Raw genomic sequence first — 7,034 nt, 5'->3', positions numbered from 1 at the left:
ACCATTATCAAAGAAGATATTTTGCTATTTTGTATAAATAATTTTTTTATTTTTTCTATTTTTAAAAAACTCTCATTTTATTATATAATTTTCAGTGTTTTGAAATATGTGTTTGATATAATATATTTAAAGATTAAATCTCAATTTAAAAATTTTAGGGAGAAAACAATATATTTATAAACACTAAAAATAGTTCAATCTAAAATCTTACTTATTATCTTCTTAAAAATATCTTACTTATTAGTCGATTCATTGACATATTTTTGTTTATAAATGTTATATAGTTTTTATTGTACAACATAGCACGTAGTTTATATTATATTATATTGTACCCATTGTATTTTTGTTTTTTTTAACCAAAGATAGTGAATTTATCTATACTATATATAAATAGGGTTAAAAAAACAAGAATTTTTATCTTTCTTTTTTGCCCTTATTTTTTTTTCAAAATGCCTATTCTATCTCTATATCCTTTCGTTCTAAAATCACATTCTTGAAAAGACATCTCATTCATAAAAACATGCAAATCTTAACAATATAATGAAGAGTTATTATACGGTCTAAAACCACCTTTTTTGTAAGACATCTCATCATAAAAAGATCTAAATCCCAACAATATAATAAAGAGTTATAAATAGAAGATTACTTGAGAAAGTAACACAAATTTATACCGTCTTCCAAATATCTCTCAAAAGAAATTTTGGTATGGTGATGATGAACATTTTTCACGAGGAACATCATGTCTCCCAACAATTTTTGTTTAGTTTCCGTTTATTACTGTCTAATAAAATAAAAGAAGTTTTTTTTTTCTTTTATTGATATTTTTTTTCCTTTTGCCAATAAATTCAGATGATTAAACTTAAAACGAATGCTTTCTAAAATTGGTCCATGAATGAATAGAAAATGGATTGAAAAATTAGAAGAAATTGAGATGGTCTTCAAAATAGCTCTCAATGCTAGACCAACAATCTTCTAAAAGAAACTTTTGTAGAGTGGTGGTGATTGTAAGATGAGTAATCTTTGTTGGCATGAGTGTTTTTTATGAGGCATATTATGTCGCCCAACAATTTTTTTAATTCAATGATTAGTTTTTTTTCGTTACGGTCTAACGACAAAAGATAAGTTATTTTTTCTTTATTGATATTTTTTATTTTGTCAATAAATTTAGATGATTAAACTTAAAATGAATGATTTCTAAAATTGTTCCGGAATGAAAATAATTCATGTGGTTAATTAATGATGTTTGTTTGTTTTTTTATTATGGATTTTTTATTTTTATTTGAAGGCATTTGATTGAGATGATTATTTATCTATCTCACTTGCCACAAATTTGGATGGGACATCCACAATTCCTACAAAAAATAGTTCTTTCATATACAACTTTATGAACTTCTTTCATAAGTGTCCCTATGTGTCTATCAATCCCACGAAAGATGTAAGTGTTTATTTGATCGAATTTACTTTTAGTATTGGATTCAATTTAGGGGCATTGTTTTTTTTTTTTTTTTTTTTTGCCTATATCTTTATAAAAATTAGGAATATTATTTTTTTAAAAAAATTATTGATAAATTCTGATAAAGAAGAATGGGAAGTCATGTATGTATATTTTCTCTATTAGAGATTTCATAGATTATGATCTCTATCCAATTTGATTTTTTTTTATGTAAATGTATTGGATTTAATAGATTTAGATATGAAAAAAAAAAAAAATAAAGAGATATAGAGGAAGGGTGAGAAATTCAGGGGAGAGGAGGAGATATGGAGAGAGAAGAAAATTAGTATGAAGTAAAATTGATTAAATTTTCTTAATTTTAAAAAATGCAACCGTTTTCATCTTTCTCCTTTTTATTAATTTAATTATTATATTAATTTTTATTTATTATTATAAATTTTCTTATATTTTTCTTGATACCATAAAGTTATAGTTATATTTAATACAAGATAGTTAGTAAGATTCATTTTTTGGTATTTTTACCTTCTTAAAAAGTGTGTGCCACTTGAGATTTAGAAATTACATTAAAAATAATAATTATTAATTTTTTACTTAATCAAATACAACATAAAAAGATTTTGAGAGATTTTTTTAAATGAAATATTTTAAATAGCCACATAAATGTTAAAATTATAATAATGAGACTTGTGGAGAAAAAATTGTTTGAAGTTTTACTTTTAAAATTTTTAGATGAAGTATATGTTTTTCATTTTAAATATAGCACAATATCAAAACGGTTGGTAAAAATATCTTTAACCACAAAATTGCATTCCATTTTTTTCCCATAATTTTAACATTTAAAATTCAACCAATATTTGAAACACACACAAACACACATCTACTAAAAATTTGACGGAGAAAAAAATATAGAATAATTTTAGAAGTTTGTAGAGTTTGGAAGTTAACACAATTGGAGCAACTCAAGAAGTAGACAATGAAAATTATTAGAGTATTTTAATAAATATCATTATATCCAAATACTTTAAATATTATTTTATATCTTAAATCTACATATATATTAATATTTGTAACCAATCATGTTAGAAATCAAATGCATTTTAACACACTCCATAAAAAATTAAAGAAAAATAATAGATAGAGTACCTCTTTATCCGTAATGAGTTCTTTATTTTTCACGTTTTATTTCTAAAGAAATAAACGTTTTGAAATTTGATAATTTATATGTATCTACCAACGTTTTTTTTAATATGTAAATTATGAAAAGTAGTATCAACCCGGCATAAAAAGACACATCGGAATTCGGGCTATTTAATTACCGAAATGTAAATTTATTTTGACATATGTATTTGTTTTTTTTTTTATCTGGCTTGATGATTAATAAGAAAAATGTATTTTTTTTATTAATCATCAAGCCAGATAAAAAAAAAACAAATACATAAGAAAAATGTATTTTTTTTTCTTTTTATTGGTTGGATTTTTTTTTTTGTTACATGAAAATAAAAGTGTATCGATGGTGATAGACATGATGAAGGAAAATAAACTTTCTGCTTTATCAAGGAGACTATCATTTTAGCCCAAGTTTGTAAATTGTATCAATCTTTTTGCTTCTTTAGTTTTTTTTTCCTTGTTAGTTTCTTTGGGTATTTTGCTTTCTTTGGTTCGATTTTTTTAATTAATAATATGTTATTCTAAAACTAATTGTATTTTTATTTAATTAGCAATAGACGATCTTAAAAATAATATAATTATTTATAAACCAAGATACGAAAACAGACTTAAATATTTAAAATAATAAGCATCAAAACTAGTTAAATTACACATAATTATGCAAAATTCAAAATAGAATAGTTTCAATTTTTTAAAAATTTAATTTGCACATTCTTTTATACAATGTATTTTATATTGAGTTTATCTAATTTGTATTTTGTAAAAAAAAATAATAATAAAATAATTCTACATAATTCATCTGATAAATTCATTATAAGTCAACTTTCAAGTTTATTTATAAGCTCACATGTACCTATTTTAAACATTACAAACCACATGCAACACATGTGTTCTGAAACTAGTTATATGTGAAATAGTGTCATTTGGTAACCATTGTCGCACCTATTGATTTCTTTTTTTAATTTTATTGTTTACATTTTATGGACGTTTTCAAAATGTAAACTAAGTTTTAAAACATTTTTTAAAAAAGTTTGTTTCTAAAATTTAGTTAAGAATCCAATTGTTTACTAAAAGGTAGAACATTGATTAAGAAATAGTAAGAAAGTAAATATAATTTTTTTTTTCGAAATGATCAAATTTAGAATATGAAAATACTAAAAGAAACATTGTTTAAAGAATTTGAAAGAATTATACCTTTTGGTTTATAGGGCATAAATTTAGTAACATTTTTGTCCTTAAGTTTTAAGCTCGACATTTTAATTCCCAGAATTTTGTTTTTAGTAGTATTTTGAAGCTTTATTAGATAACCATTTAGGCCCTGTTCGTACGAGGTTTCGGAGAAACTTGTTTCGTAGAATTTGAACTTTGTATTTGTATTAATTTTAGTATAACAAGTATAATCTCTACATAATCCTTTGATGATTTCAAAATAAACTTTAATTTTTAAGTTGGCCAATCTTCTTGGATGATCGACCTTTCGGCTTGTTAATCTTCTTAGATGATCAGGATCTTCTTGGATGATCGATCTTAGGGCTTGTTGATTTTCTTGGATGATCGGCCTTTGGGCTTGATGATCTTTTTGGAGGATCAATGTTCACATGTGGCTTTTGGATAAATGTATTTCGTGGAGTTGAACTTGTGTTGATATAGATTTGAGGCGAATGTGGTTCAGTCTCTAGTACTTAATTTTCTTATTCTCCTAGTTAAATGTGTAAGCTAAATGTATGGAAGTGGAGTGTGTGGATGTTCTTGAAGGGAGTATTGGAAGTGGAGCGTGTGGATGTTCTTGAAGGGAGTATTGGAAGTGGAACGTGTGGATGTTCTTGAAGGGAGTATTAGAAGAATGCTTGTATTTCCAAATGACTCCAGTCTTCAAGTGTGACTTTATGAGTTTTCTAATGGTAGAGAATTCCCTCTAGGCTCTCTAGAGTGTAAACCCCACAAATGAAAAGAATTCTCTATTTATAGAGTTTTCTAATGGGTTTCGTGGGCTTAGGCTTGGGCTTGATTGGTCCATGAACTTGACCCTTACACCCAATTAATTGGATTTGGGCTTAGTTTGGCACTTGAGTCAAGCCTATTTTTGGGTCATTGGACTTAATAATATCAAATTGAACTAAATTATTTTTATTCAATCCGACGGTCATAAAGAAAACATGTGGCATCATCAAAATTCGCCAATTTATGTCTTCAACATCAATTTGGGACACACGTCAACTTCTAATTATTCCCAAATTTGATGATTTATAATTTCATCATTAATTTGAGAAATGACGTGGTAATTTGTGATTGATCCAAAATTTTTCATTCAATAGACCTTATTAAGCTTATATATACTAGCTTTACCATAAGTTTATCTATATTTTGTTATTCACATTCTAAAAAATGTTTTCAAGATCCAATTCAAGTTTTTAAAATTAAAAAGTTCATTTTAAAAACTTCTTAAAAAAAAACTTGACTACGAATTCAAATGTTTCTTTAAGAAGTGTGAAAGCCAACGTAGAGAAATAAAGAGAAAATAAACATAAATTTGAAAAACTATAAATCAAGGTCTCGTTTGATAATCATTTGGTTTTTTTAGTTTTTTATTTTTGAAAATTAAGCATATAGATACTATTTTCACCTTCAAATTTTTATTTATTATCTATTTTTTACTAATGGTTTAAAAAATCAGCCAACTTTTAAAAACTAAAAAAGTGGCTTTTAAAATTTTGTTTTTATTTATGAAATTTGGCTAAAAATTCCACCATTGTACTTAAGAAATATGCAAAGGATCATAGTAAGAAATGTGGAGAAAATATACTTGATTTTTAAAAATCAAAAATAAAAAATTAAATAGTTATCAAATAGGATGTCATTTTACAGAAAACTAACTGATAGCCTAAATTCAAATCTCAAAGCTTAAAATAATAATAATAATAACGATAAGATATTAAATTATCAAAATTGTTTATTTTAATATAATTGATGAATTTAAAACCTTTTTGTTTTTTTTCCCCACAATACTTTTGCATTTATATATAAAAATGAAGCCTTAAAAAAAACGAAACGAAGGGTCACTCGATAATTTTCTTAAATAAACCAAGCATTGCTTATCTAGTATCTTTTGTTTGTTTTCTATTTATGTAAAAATAAATCTCTTAAGATAAACATTTTAAATATCATCCTAATTTAAATATGGTGGGGTTTTGGTGTGAAGATATGAACAAAAAGGTGTTCTTAATCGGGTAGTATCTAATCTCCGATTTATTTATGTTATAGGTCAAGTAGAAAGCATTAGTCCATTAGAATTTTCGAAATTCAAGATTTGTTTAGATTGATTAGATAAAAAGTATTTTTTTTAAAAAAAATATATAATTTTTGTTTAAAACTCTTTTAATAAAAAGTTGTCATTTTAAAAGTGTTTCAGAAGTTATTTTGAATGTTTGTCAAATACTTAATTTTCCCCCCCAAAATCACTTATTTTCAAAATTACTTGAAAAGTTAAACCAAACACTCCTTAAATCAATTCTTGAGGGTCTAAAGCCTATTGATTGGGAGTTTTGACTCTCATTTTTATAATACAACAATTGCGAATATGAGAGATTGAACATTCGACCTTTAGGAAAGAAAGGTCATGCAAACTACTATCGAATTAAGCTCACTATTAGGTTTTGGCTCCCACCTACTCTTAACGAGGAGGGTTGTTGTATCTATTTTATGAAAATTAATTATTTTAGTTTTAGAAATTTCTCTCAAACTTTAGAAAAACATTCAAAATTGAAATATTAGTCTAATGGTCTTTAGGATGATTGAAGCCGAAATATGGACAAAATAATTTTTAAGAAGTGCATAAGCCTTTCATGTGGCTCAACAATAATTTTTTTTGTCAGATGTTACACTTTGATGCTTAGGTTAAAATGCGTGAAAAATGTGGCAAGTAAGAGCTTGAACAGGAGAATGAAGTTAAGGGTGGAATCAGTTTGGTTTGGAGGCCAAACCGAACCGAACCGCTTTTATTTATACATAAAACCGAACCGCACCGTTTGTGAGATTCGAACTGAAACAAACCAAACCGATTCAGTTCGGTTTCATGAATCGGATTCAATTTTTTTTTTTTTTTTTTTGCCTTTTTTAAAACTTTCCTTTGGTTCGATCTCTGGTTCATGAACCAAATTTTCCTTTCCTAAGCACGAACGGAAGCGGTAGTCTGGTTCACGAAACTTTTCTCTGGTTCACTGGCGGCCTCGAACGAGCACGAACGAAGAAGAAGAAAGAAGAACGGCGAAAGAAGTCATGCGTCCTGCGTCGGACTCGGACCGGCAGCAGCGGCGGTGGCAACAAAAAACCCTAGAAGTTCTAAAGGAAGAAATCGAAAGCAGACAAAAAAGAAGAAGAGAAGTCGTTGTCGTGCGGTCTAGGGTCTTCTCTTTAG

Source organism: Benincasa hispida, chromosome 8 (assembly GCF_009727055.1).
Source record: "Benincasa hispida cultivar B227 chromosome 8, ASM972705v1, whole genome shotgun sequence".
Classification (NCBI taxonomy): Eukaryota; Viridiplantae; Streptophyta; class Magnoliopsida; order Cucurbitales; family Cucurbitaceae; genus Benincasa; species Benincasa hispida.
This window is presented reverse-complemented; position numbering follows the sequence as displayed.